General features: G+C 41.1%; 1 non-coding gene across 1 annotated transcript; it reads right to left on the minus strand.

Moving 5' to 3' along the window:
- Window positions 1-232: 232 nt before the first annotated feature.
- LOC133833445 (small nucleolar RNA R71) lies at window positions 233-339 on the minus strand. Its single transcript, XR_009892824.1, has one exon. It is a non-coding gene; the product is annotated as a small nucleolar RNA R71 (small nucleolar RNA).
- Window positions 340-14,577: the final 14,238 nt, after the last annotated feature.

Here is a 14,577-nt window from a genome sequence, read left to right on the forward strand (position 1 = left end):
TGGGTTGGAAAATGAGAGTTCGTACGTCCATATACGTGAATTCAAAGAGGTGGTGGCTACATTCAACAACCGAGCTGATGTCACCAACATTGTGAGATTGAAGTTTTTTCCTTTCTCTCTCAAAGACAAAGAAAAAAGCTGGTTGTATTCTTTAAGGCCTAGATATATGAGAACATGGGACAAAATGACAAAAGCATTTTTCGCCAAATATTTTCCACCCCATAAAACTAGCAGCCTTAAGAGGAAAATCTCTACCTTCATCTAGAAAGACCATGAAACTTTCCATCAGGTTTGGGAGAGGTTTAGAGATTTGATAAATCAATGCCCACATCATGGATACGGAAGCTGGCGTTTGGTCAGCTATTTCTATGACGGTCTCACAACCAGACAAAGCCAATTTGTACAAATGATGTGTAATGGAGAATTCCTTCAAAAATATCCCGGTGAAGGTTTCGAGTACCTCGACAATCTCGTTGAAAAGTCCTACACATGGAATGGACCGAGTCCTATGGAGAAGCCACGATCAACCAAAATCTACCAATTAAGGGAAGATGACAACGTCAAAAGCCAAATTGAATCATTGAGAAAAAAATTCGAGGCTTTCTAAAATCAAGATGGTAGAGGAATCCAAATGGCAACAAAAGTAGAGACACGAGATCCATGCTTCATATGTGGAGGGACAAAACATCATCTGTAAGAGTGCTGCTCTTTGTGAGTTAAGAGGAGGAAATGAGGAACAATGCAATGCTTTAGGGGATTACAAGAAGCCTTATAACCCTTTCTCAAACACTTACAATCCTTATAGGTACAACCATCCAAATTTCAGCTAGAAGGATTCAAACCAAGCATCTGGGAGCCAATGCGGGCATGAGCAGCAACAACTGCCAAAAGTGTACATTGGTCCTCAAAATAACATCCAGTCAAGTAATTCTCTTGAGAATACCTTGCAAATGCTTGCACAAACACAAATAGCCTTAACTCAAGAGCTCAAATCTTGTCTCACACAAATGGTGGAGGAAATGAAAGACTTAAAAAGCCAAATAACAAAGTTAAACACTACTTTGGCAATTCGAGAGCATGGTAGACTTCCCTCTCAACCTCTAATCCATCAAAAAGGGAAACACATGGCACAAAACTCCTCCTCCATAGATACGAATCTCAAAGAGGTTAATGTCATCACTACTTAAAGTGGTCAAAGTACAATAGTACAATTTCACCGTTAACTAAGACAATGAGTACGTCAATGCCCGCTCCAGATGATGATGTGCCAATAAGCATTCTAGTAAAGGCGCCCTTTCCTCAAGCTTTGAAAAACACTGGAAAGTTACTGGAAAATCATGGTGAAATCCTAGACCTTTTAACAAAAGTTAAGATAAACTTGCCATTGTTTCATGTGATCAAACAAGTGTCGGCTTATGCCAAGGTTATCAAGGATTTGTGCACCGATAAAGAAAGCACCATGTCAAGAAAACTGCATTCTTGGTAGAACAAGATAGCATGGTAATTGGCTACAAGACACCACCTAAGTACAAATATTCTGGTTGTCCCACCATCTCATGTCAAATTGGGGAACAAGAATTTGGTTAAGCCTTTCTAGACTTAGGAGCAAGTATAAATCTCATGCCATATTCAATATACTTGCAATTTGGTCTAGGTTAACTCAAACCCACATCTGTCGTGCTACAACTAGCTGATCGATCAGTCAAGAAACCTAGGGGAATAGTTGAAGACGTTCTGATTCAAATTGAAAAATTATATCTCCCTGTTGATTTTCTCATCTTGGACACTCAATTTGAAGTGAGTATAGAGTCCAAAATTCCCATCATTCTTGGTAGACCTTTCCTCGCAACAGCAAATGCACTCATTAACTGTAGGAATGGTGTCATGAAAATCTCTTTCAGGAACATGACTCTAGAAGTGAATGTGTTCCACATTGGCAAACCACCACCTGATAACGATGAATGCTTCCAATCATATCTGATGGATACACTTATTTCAGAAGAGGTCGAATCAAAATACACTTCTAATCATTTTAATCACCTCTTCCAAATTTTTGAAAGTTCTGAGCCCGATGAGTCTGAATTCTACTCTGAAATCATCAAACACTCACAGGCTAGAAGAACCATGTTTTGGAATCCAATCTTTGAGGAACTCCCTCAAGATTGAGACCAAAACCCACCATTGAAGAAGCTCCTCAACCAAAGTTGGCCCAACATCCTGAGGGCCTTAAGCATGTTTTCCTGGGAAGTGACAACACATTTCTTGTATTAATATCTTCCAAGATCAACCCCACACAAGAGCACTAGCTTATCAATCTATTGCAAGAACAAGGTGATGCATTAGGATGGACGATAGCTAACATCAAAGGTATTAGTCCTTTGATTTTCTCCCATCTCATTCAATTGGAGGATGAGGCTATACCACGTCGTGAACCTCAAAGAAGATTATACCCAATGAAGAAGGAAGTAGTTAAGACTGAAGTCTTGAAGCTTCTTGATTCTGGAATGATCTATCATGTTGCTGATAGTAAATGGGTTAGCCCAACTCAGGTTGTTCCCAAGAAATCGGGAGTAATAGTGGTACAAAATGAAAAGGGGCAGCTCGTGCCTACCAAGGTCACAATTAGGTGGCGTGTGTGCATTGATTATAGAAAATTAAATGCAGCCACCCACAATGACCATTTTTCACTTCCATTCATTGATCAAATATTGGAACGTGTGGCGGGTCATCCTTTCTATAGTTTTCTCGATGGTTATTCAGGGTAGTACCAAATCGAGATTGCCTTAGAAGATCAGGATAAGACCACATTCACTTGTCCTTTTGGTACTTTTGCCTTCTAGCGTATGCCATTTGGCCTGTGCAATGCTCTAGCTACTTTCCAACGCTGCATGATGAGCATGTTAGGAACTGTTCCTAGTGCGCGTCAGAAATTACAGTAATGGTAGTATTGTATATAACAAAATTTTTCATATAAACAACTTTATATGGGGATCCTTTAATACGAAATATGTTGATCAACTAAAATATGTATATGTAAAAATAATTCGAAATGATTTACCTCTTGTAGCCTATCAAGAATCCTTGAATCTTTTCGTATATATTTCGATCTTCCTATCCTCGCTTGAGTACTCACACCAAGATATTCCAGGACGTTCTCTACACCTCAAGATGTGTGTGGGCACATAGAGAACAAGATTCAAATTTGTGAATCAAAAGTATTCTCGACACATGAGACTCTTGATTATAGGCTAAAGAGAAAAGTTTATCTTTTGTGAGAAAAGTTGATTAGTTTTTCCTGATGCTTCTTGTTGTAAACTACTATGTTCTCTTATTTTCTATCATATAGAATATATATTTATTGTTACCATAAGCATAATAATCAAATAAAATTGATCATCTTAATAATAATAAAAATAAATGTTAATTAAAGACAAAGTCTTACATTCCATTTTAAAATCCTTTTAATAATGTTTAATTAATTAATTAAATAAATGAAAAAACTAATAACTGATCACTATCGGTAGTGGTACACGGATATGGCAGTCTAGGAAGCCCTATGCATGTAACAACTCCCTAAAAATAAGGGGATTTGATTTTTCATACATATTTATTTTAATTAATTCATAATTAGAAAATCAAATAAGGTATCATCTTTTTAAGGAAAAGATAACAACTTAAATTTCAAAAGGGACATTTGATTTTTGATGCATTAAAGGGGGTGATATGTCAAAATAATACCTATCTAAAAAAACATCATATTTTTATCTTAGTATTCCCTTTCATTCCCAAAATGCCCCTTACATAAGTTTCCCTCTTTTTTTTTCCTATTGTCTTCTCCCTCTCTATCTCTCATGTTTTCACTCTTTGTCTCTCTAAGCTCTCATACACAAAGGCAGCCACCATTATCTTAATCTATACTAATTTTTGAGCTCATTTTGTATATCGGATCTAGGAGCAAGTTGTGAATCCTTTCAAGCCAAGAAACTTCATTTTGGTTTCTTTTTCGGATCTAGGGGTAAAAATCATATGGGTAAGTATATATTTGATAAATGTAATGAGGAAACTTGTTTATCTACATTGCTTGTGCTATTTCAAACAGATCTGTGTATGCCTTCATGTTTTATTGTAATTTTTCACTGTTGGAATGGATTTTCATTCGTTTCTTTGTTTTTCTGGGTTTTTTGTCTGCCTCGATGAGGCTCGATGGTCCTCGATGAACCTCGATAACACCTTCATATGTTTATGTCAATTGGCTACCTCGATATGCCTCGATGAAGGTCGATGGTCCTTGATGGACGTTGATAAAACCCTTATAAGTTCATGTCAATTGGCTATGTCGATATGCCTTGATGCTCCTCGATGGACCTCGATAGAGTCATAGAACTTAATGCATGTAGTATGTGCCTAGATGGGTTCATAAGAAATTTGTGGGCAGTATGCCTCGATGTGCCTCGACTGTCCTCGATAGATCATAAGAATTACATTGGATTTTCTACCTTGATTGTACTCGATAGTTTTACCTCGATAGGCCTCGACTTATCACGATAGAAGTCAATTTTTTGCTATTTTATGTTATAGTTTTAATTTTTGACCTATTTTTTTGTTTTTTTTTTGGATACAGATTCGACTGTTTCCATATTTGTTGCATTCAATGGTGTTTGGGAACTAGAAAATAGGGATTGGATTTTCAGGGATGCTGAAAATCAAGTTCTGCCTTTGGAGAAGGGTGTGACGTATAAGCAACTGCTTGACATTTTGTACGATGAGCTTGAAGTGGATAAATGTGTGCATGACTTGAAAATTGAGGTCTCGTACACATGCCTCTCACAATCTGTCAAACCTACTGTTATAAAAAATGATAGGCATGTGCGTAAATTCATTGGGTTAGCATCAAAATTTGTAGAGAAGATGATTCCTCTATGTGTGACATTGGTTAAGAAGAAAGGTATAAGAAATGCATCAGCCTCTCCTAGCATTAATAAAGAAGTACGATTTGAAGAGAACATTTCTCCCCCATGTCATGGTTTCAAAGGAACTCAAAGTGAGGTTGGGACATTTGTTCCCGAGACAAATCCAGACGTTATAGTCCATGATCATATCCCTGTTAGAGATTCGCCATATTTTCGTGACACAGTGGAGTACGATCCCTATGGCTATGATCCTTATGTCAACGATGATCCTGTTGCTGATCCAGTGGATGTTGGTGGGCCAGATATTAGGGAATATTTTCCAACGTAGAGTTCATATGTTATGGTAGTTGAGGAGCGTAGAATAGAAGATCAGCAAACACCTGGGACAAGCAGTAGTCGTTTAGGTCCAAGTAGAACCGATGGCAGTTTTAGATGGAGTTCTCCATTGGACTTAAGTGAAGATCGTAGAACATGGAGTGCTCCCATGTTCACCAAAGAGAATATAAAGGCCTCACATTAACATCATTCCTCAACCAACAAAGCTTCATGAGAATTGCACCTTGGCAAGTTCTTTCAGAACAAGCTTGAATTGAAAACCAAAGCAGCCATATTTGCGATGAGGAATTATTTTTAGTTTACGATGAAGAAATCCGGTACTGATGTGTGGTACATTACCTACAAGGATCCTGATTGTGGTGTGAGATTGAGGGGAAACAAAAAAATGTGATTTGAAATGTTCGAGATTAATGTATACAACAAAGTACACACTTGCTCACAAGAAATTCAAGATAAGGACCACCATCAAGCATCACCGTGGGTTGTTGGCCACCTAATCAAGAGGAAATTTGCTACCGATGGTACTCAGTAGATGGAAAAAAACATAAGGGTGGACATGAAGCACCATTTTGGGGTCAAAATGAGCTATTAGAAGGCATGGAGATGCAGAGAAAATGCTCTTATGTATGTTAGAGGCACACCTGAGGAATCATTCTCCAAGTTACATGGATACCTGTGTCAGTTGGAGCATAAGAACTAAGGTACAATTACTGATTTTGTACCTCGATGTTTCTAGGCGTGGATTCTATTACTGTCACCTTGTCATTTGTGTGGACGACACATTCTTGAAGAATAAGTATGGTGGCCACATGCTCTGTGCTCTTGCATTGGATGCAAACAACTAGTTGTTTCCAATTGCGTTTGCATTGGTGGATAGTGAGAACCATAACTCTTGGACTTATTTCATGAGAAAATTGAAGGAAGCCATAGGGGACATTGACAACCTAGTTTTTGTATTGGACAGGCATAAAAGCATTAATCATGCTTTGGAGCTTGTGTTCCCAGATGCCTATCACGGTGCTTGTTACCACCACATCTGTATGAATGTGGTGGCAAAATTAAAAATTGACCACTGTCAAGACATCATGGGACGCGTTTCGAAGAACATAATTTCATAAGTTCTTTGACAAGATTAAGGTAATTGATTCACCCATTGCTCAATATCTTGAGGGAATTGGTTTTGAAAGGTGGAGTAGCGCTTATTTTCCTAGAAACCAATACAATATCATGACGAGTAACTAGACAGAAAGCTTTAACAATAAAACCAAGGGGGCAAGTGGTTTTCCAGTTGCCACTTTCCTTGAAATCATAAGATTCACTCTTCAATCTTGGTTTTCCAATAGATGTGAAAGAGCTGCAAAAGAAACAACTGTGTTATCACCTGAGATGGAAAAAGATGTGAAGCAAATATGTGAGAAAGCAATTTTCCTAGATGTCCAAGTCCTTGGTCATCATGAATTTATGGTGGTCGATGGTAATGGTGATGGTGAGGTGAACTTGGCCACAAAATCATGCTCATTTTGCATGTTCCAAACCATTGGGATACCATGTGTCCATGCTTTTACTGCAGCTAGAAAAAGAAGCATAAGCATTTACTCATTATGTTCCCCTTACTATAGAATCGAGGCATTGAGGGACACTTATAAGGAAACTATTTACCCTGATAGGAACAAGGATGAATGGTTAATCCCTAGTCACATAAGAGATATTGTTGTCGGCATCTACGTTGAGAAAACCCCTGTAGGAAGGCCCAAGAAGCAGAAAGTGGGTAGACGAAAGATAAACCGCTATGCTTCACGCAGGGAAAAGATCGTCAAGCCACGTAAGTGTAACATATGTGGTGGTAGTGGGCACAATAGGAAGTCATGTAAGGTTAGGCTTTAAAAATTTGTGTTTTGTAATAATTCAATTGATTTTATTGCATTTATTTCATTCAGTCACCTCTCTTATTACTTTGTTGGTTTTGATCTAAATAAATAGCTCTTTACAAATTTTTTCATGTCTGCCTCGATAGGCCTTGATTGGCCTTAACACAGTAGTCTATCAATCATGCCCATCGAGGCGAGACGAGTCACATCAAGGAAATTCGAGGCCAAACTTAATCTGTACCCATCGAGGCCAGTTGAGTCCTATCGAGGTAGACTTGGTTATGTATTTATTTAACCCCGTCGAGGCCAGCCAAGTCCTATCAAGTCTTATCAGGGAAAACTTGGTCCCGTATTTATTTACCCTTGTCGAGGCCAAACGAGGCGTATCGAGGCAGGCTTGATAATTTATTTATTTGGATCTGCCAGGGTAATTCGTTTGACCCATCGAGTTTTGTCGAGGCAGAGAGATTTTCCGAATTTAGTAGTTTTTTATTTAATAACTTTTGAAATATTTGGACGGTCCTAATCAAATTATATCGAGGAAGATCAATGTCGTACAAAAAAAATAATGTTTGATAAAAAACCATATACAAAACTAACTATATACTATACTATACAAGAGGTGTGTTATCCCTAAAAAAAAAAAAAGAGGATGACGTGGAAAATGAGAATGTGACACGTGACATCTCAAATCAGGGAAAAATGACAAAGTATTGAGAAAAGACTGACGGGCAAAAAGATAGGTCCAGGACCTAGGGAAGTCGACCAAGCTTAAAACCCCTAGGGGTGGTCGACCTGACCCCTACCCCTAGGGGTGGTCGACCTAAGCAGGTCCAAGGGCCTAGGAGTAGTCGGCCTGACCCCCTAGCCTGGGGGTGGTCGGCCCCAGCATACACAAGGACCCCTATGGGTGGTCGGCCTAGTATGCCCAAGGACCCCTAGGGTGGTTGGCCTGAATCTCTACCGCTAGGGTGGTAGACCTAAGCAGGCCCAAGAGCCACCTAGGTGGTTAGCCCACCCTATTTTTCATAGGGTGGCCGACCTAAAACCCCAAGTACACTACACTGAGAAATAATCACTCTCGTTCAAACTAAGATCAACAGGCCTAGCACCCATAAGGTCACAGGTCCAGCACCCAAGCTTTGGTCATCAAGCCTAGCACCTAAGTCTCATATACCAACAGAGACTTAACATTTCCCCAGAAGTTTCAATAGTGCATTATCTACCACGATCTAAAGAAACAATGAGAAGACCCACGATCTCATGATCATGGGAAGGTGGACACGTCTCTCCATTAAATGATAATTGTGTACCAAACCACGATCCCAATACTACTGTTCATGTAACAGCCCTGGGTACTATAAATAAATGACCCAGGGCTTCGTTTAAGGGGACTTTTAGACTCTTTGCTGGATCACTTTTTCTGGAATTTTGGAGATCTAAAGAACATTTGGGGAGAAATTATGGACAAGTGAGAACGAGAGGATTCTTTGGTTCAATAGTGTAATTGTTGAGTGATTCAATACTAAATGCTAAGTGGATTAGGTTATTACTGTTCATCAGAACAAGGCTGAACCACTATAAAATTCATGTGTGTTTATTTAAGATATCCTACTCTGTCATTTATTTTGTTCAAAAGGTGTCGTATACTGCACATACGATCGTTGGCCAATTTCACAGGTCAACATTTTGTTGCTTTCATTGAGAGAACAAAATACAGAACACATTCATCAATTTACGATGCCTCCAAAACCCAGTTAGACAAAGAAGACTACTCCCAAGGATCTCCCCACCCAGGATCCCATAGTCCCGTTAATGAACCTTAGGTGGAGGTAGGAGATCAAACGATGCAGAAGATCCACAGGACACTCACCAGGAGGAGATGGCACAATTTCTGGCAAGGCAAGAGGCCTTTGCTGTAGAAATTGCCCTTCAGAGGGCGATGATATCGTCCAATAACTCCTAAGCGGTCACAGTAGTAATCGGGCTATGTTGTATCCACAGAGAGGTAAAATACAAGTAAAAAGGAAGATTAGTAAATCAGAAATAATAAACTTTGAAATGATGTAACTTTGAAAAAGAATATAAACATTAAATAAACAAAATTGAGGAATTAGAATCAGAAAGAAAATATGGAAGGCATAAGTTTCATTCATGCAAACATATATATATATTAATAAAATTGATTCATTCTACTCAACTATAATTCTACACTATTAATTATAGTTGGAAAATATATATAATAAAGCTCACCTTAAAATATGTTCTTTAATTAAATTACACTAACTTCTAATTTTAAAAACCTATCATATTATATACTTTAAAGAGAGAAAATACCAATGGCAGAATGCAGTAAAAAGCATATAATATAACAAATATCCTAAATTAAATTAAAAACCTAAATTACATAAGAAGAGCATGACTAGACTTATGTAAAAGATAATAATAAATTTAGAATAAAACTTAGAAGAAAATAAATTTAATTATAACAAATATATAGAAATGAAGAACAAAATAAAGAATCAATATATTAAAAATATAATGTTAAACATGAACTCCACTCTAGCCTTTCCACAAGAGAATTTAGCCTAAAATAAGCATTGTTTTCACTCACAAAAATGTAAAAGAAAAATAGGAAAAATAAGTGTTTTTCTCTCCAACAGTACTCTTTACTCTCCTTCCCCAATCTGATGATTTTTTACTCCATTTGGTACTCTATTTATTGTGTAAATAGGACTAAAAAACGTGTAGAACCGTGTACAAAATAGTGGGAAAAATGACTGCAAAATAGGTGCAAAGTGGGAAGTGGCTGCTAATGGAGTGGGGGACAAGGGCCATGTGGCGCATTGTGGTTGGCTGCGTCAGACGTGGCAGGCGGAATGGGAAACAGGTGCTGACGACAGGGGACAGGTGGCGTGCTCGGGTTGGATGCACGGATGGAGGCGTCAGTCGTGCCAGGCTGTGTCAGGCGGCAGGTTGTGGCAGCGTCAGGTGGCAGGTGCGGCTCGTCAGCGGCTCGACTCTGCTCGGCTTGGCTTTGTCAGGTGGCTGGAAGCTTGGCTGGGCAAATGGGGAGCTGCCATTTGGCAGCGTCAGGTGGCAGCTGAAGCTTTTGGGTTTGGGCTATTCCATCTTCAAAAATGCCATTTTCTTCATGATTTCTTCAATTTTAATTCTTTCTCTCTTTTTTCTTTTTCTTTGTGTCAAAAATATATTTTATTTCCTAAAAATTAAACACAAATTAAATTAAAATTAATATTTTCAAATATAAAATATATGACAATAAATCCATGAAAATATTAATTAAAACTTAATTAATTTTGCACTTTTAAGATTAATAAAATGATATTTTTGAGCACTAATCAGGCGACTATGGAATGGCAACAACGGGAGATCGATGAGCAGGTCCAGAGGATGATCCAGAGGGAGTAGGAGGCTGACCGGAAGCACCAGGAGGCCACTGTGGCCTTGGAGGTGACTACTCAGTTAGCCCGAGCTAACGCTGAAGCTGCTGCTCAGGCGGTGAGGGAGGCTCAAGCCAAAGCAGCAAGAATGCGAGACAACAGTAGTAGAGAGTCCCAGGGGAGGAGTAGGACCCCAAGGACACTCTCAAAACTACTTTCCCAGAGACAGGATGAAGAGGCACAGTCCAAGACTGCCTCCTCCATGACTAAGAAGAATAACACTCCATCTCAGAGTAGGAGTATTACCAACCCGAAGGTCCCCTCCCAAGGGGACCGATGAAACAACGCAGGAGATGAGGGGCAAACATCTGAAAGGTGTGACAGGAATGGAAATGGCCGCTCAAAGTCTCAAAGTCATGTAGGAGGAGAGGCTCGAGGGCAGGGTCGTACCGACAAGGGCAAGGCGGACCTACCACCCCTACACCCTCAATCTTCCAAGGGAAAAGAACCGATGAATAACATAAGTACTGTGTTTGATAGGCTGGGGAAAGATGCGCAACCTCAAGATTTGAGGGAGGTCATCAACAAGAGGACCAGTGCTCAGAAGGGGGAATCAAGGACCTCTAACCCTCCTGGAGCAGCAATCCCACCAGCAGTACAGGCTCAAATAGATGCACTTGTTATGGTTGTTCAGGGTCTAACAAAGAAACCTTTAGATATCGAGTTGGCTCATAGAAGTGGGAGTCTTTTTAATGTCAAGATCCAAGTTGCCCAACCACCACCGAAATACAAGACCCCAAAACTTCCTACATACACTGGGAAGGAGAACCCGGTACGACACATTGGGAATTTCGAGGATCAGATGGAGTTACTCGGTGTGGAGCATGATTATATGTGCAGGGTATTCCCTACCACTCTCTCTGACTCAGCTCAAGAATGGTATTAGAAATTCAAACCTGGATCCATCTCTTCCTGGGAGCATTTCAAGAAGGAATTCTGCAAGGTCTTTAGTGCCGAGCGGATTCAACCAGTTTATGCCAATCAGCTAGCTGACATCAAGCAAGGGAAAGTTGAATCCTTGAAAGAATACTGTTGACGGTCAGAACTCGTCAACGATTGATGGTTAGAAAGCTTCAATCTCAATGCTATAGGAAGCTTTGAATCAGATAGAAAGAACTCTAATCAACAGAAGAAAACTCAGGCAACAATGAAAACCAGAAACATATATTTCTTAAGTCTTTTCATACATTTAGTTTTCCAACCCCTTAGCCTGAGGGGTCGGAGTCTATTTATAGGAGGGGGGCTCTATTGGCCCTGGATACAAACAAGTCCCGGACCACAGGGACGTACATAGGTACTCTGATAATGTAGTGGCTCAGGGCATAGTGGTGTCTACCCTGATGGTGTCAGAGTCGTGGCCTAGGACATAGTACTGTCGGCTCTGGCGTATGGTCGGGGGTGTCCAAGTGGTACCACCACTCTTCATACAGGTCCGTACCGCCACTACTCCTCATACGCAGATCATAGGGTCGTGCCTCTGTTCTTTCCATAACCGTACACCCCGTGTCAGCGCACGTGTTCTGTACTCGGTTGTCCTCATCAATTCCCGTTCAATGCCCCATGTTCGTTTGGCATATCAACAAGGTTCCCCCAAGTGATCTCGTGCCTATGCCAAGGAGGCTTCAACCTATGCATGTCCTGAGAAGTCAAGGTGCCAAGGGTCAGGGCCGGCCTATGCGGATCGCATAGACACGAGGCTAGCAGCAAGAGCGTCGTGGCAAGGCCACACCCTCGCATAGCGAGGCTGGCCCTTTTCCCTCAGGTATGGGCATGGCACGGGCGTCGCAACAAGGTAGCACCCTCGCATAGCGAGGCTGGCATTCTTCCTTCGAGTGTAGGCGAGGCTTGATGCCTGATGGAACGGGGCGCATGCAGACGACCAGTTGGGGACCCTCGCATAGTGAGGGTGAAGTTCGGATGGGCAAGTGGCCGAGGGCCCTCGCCTAGTGAAGGTGTCTCGTAGTATAGAGCTTCACCCGTGAATAGAATTCTCAAGGAGAAATTTCCACATTTACAAATACATTCAGTAATTCATGAGAGAGGAAAAACGAGCGGCCACGGTAGGATATGAAGGGAATTTCGTTGCCATCTCTGCAGGAATAACTTATCAAAGTCCCTTGTGGGATAGTATACACAGGAACCCTATCGACACCTTGCAGGAGTTCTTGGACTGAGCTGAAAAATACATGAAGCTAGATGATGCTATCATGAAGGAAGAAAAAGGCATAGACCATCCGACCACTGTCAAGGCAGATAAGAACGGTGCAAATCCTCAAGGCGGCAGTGGGGGTAATGGTAAGAAGAGGAATACCTCAGGGGCCGAGCAGGGTGGAGAAAAGAAAGATAAGCCAGCATCCACTGACAAACAAGCTAAGCATCAACCCTACTAGCCCAGGTTCACTAATTATACCATCCTGACCACATCAAGGGCTAAGATTTGCTTGGCAACATACCAGGAGGTACCATACCAAAAGGCACCACCTTTGCGTTCAGAAGGAAAAAAGGACAAGAATAAGTTTTGTCGTTTCCATAATGATTATGCGCACGACAAAAACGAGTGCAAAAAATTGAAGGATAAGATAGAGTTTCTTCTCTGATCAGGAAAACTCTCGAGGTACCGACGCAAGACCAAGAACCCAAGCAGGAGCCCAGAATTCCGAAGGCAGAGGAGTCCACCACTTGAGTCGGCGGCTGTAGACTTCACACTGGATACCATATGTGGAGGGCCCCACATAGCAGGCAACAGTAACAATGCTCATGAGAGATATGCAAGGACCCTTAGGCATGAGGTAGGGGGATCTTCCCAATGTATGGCGGTCGAGGAGCGGTCTCCAAATAATCCAAAGTATGAAAGTGAAACACTCACTTTTATAGAGGATGACGCCAGACATGTGAGGTACCCCCACAAGGACCCTCTAGTCCTTACCATTCAAATCGCCAATGCTTGAGTGAAGAGGTGCTTGGTGGATATGGGAAGCTCGATAGATATCATCTACAAATAATCCCTCGAGAAGATGAAGCTCATGGTCAAGGACCTGGCACCATGTTCCCAAGTGATATATGGGTTCACGGGAGAATGCCTAGCACTAGTAGGAACTATCAAACTACCGGTCACAGTGGGGGATGCCCCCAGGCACGAGACTATGATGACAGAATTCCTGGTGGTAGATTGCTCATCGGCTTACAATGTAGTACTCGGGAGACCCCTTCTGATGGCATTACACGGAACAATATCTATCTGGCATCTATCTTTAAAGTTCCCCACCAGCACAGGGCAAGGATGCGTACATGGTAACTAAAGGGAAGCACGAGAATGCTATAATGCGTCAGTGGTCAAGGTAAAGAAAGGACCATGCGTAAACAACATGATAGTAACCTGCTACGAAGAGAGTGAAGGAACCGATGAAGTTTTCAACATGGAAGTTGATGTTGAAATAAACATTCTACTGGAGCCGAGGGCTCTTTTTAACGAAGATTTGTTATTATAGCAAGTTTCCCAAAGCGAGGGAAACGACATTGATCCATGCTTTGGGGATGACGTCACGGGGGTAGGACTAGTCGAAGATCTTGACGAAGTCCTACTAGATGAGGAGGGCCCGACTAGAGTAATCAAAGTCGGGATGGAGTTAAAGGTGGAAATGAAAGGACGATTGGTGGAATTTTTGAAGAAAAACCAGGACGTCTTTGCTAGGTCACATAAGGACATGGTTGGAATTTCTCCATCTGTAATAAGTCATGTCCTCAATATAGAGAAGAACTACCCACCAGTGCAACAAAAAAGGAGACTACTTGACAAAGACTGATCTCAAGCCCTGAAGGAGGATGTCGAGCGGCTCAAGGAAAATGGTTTTATAAGGGAGGCCTACTACCCAGATTGGGTATCAAACCCCGTGCTGGTCCCAAAGCCAAACAGGAAGTGGAGAACATGCGTGGACTTCACAGATCTGAATAAGGCCTGCCCCAAAGACTACTTCCTACTACCTAGAATAGACCAACTGG

The sequence above is a fragment of the Humulus lupulus genome, chromosome 4, assembly GCF_963169125.1.
Source record: "Humulus lupulus chromosome 4, drHumLupu1.1, whole genome shotgun sequence".
Classification (NCBI taxonomy): domain Eukaryota; kingdom Viridiplantae; phylum Streptophyta; class Magnoliopsida; order Rosales; family Cannabaceae; genus Humulus; species Humulus lupulus.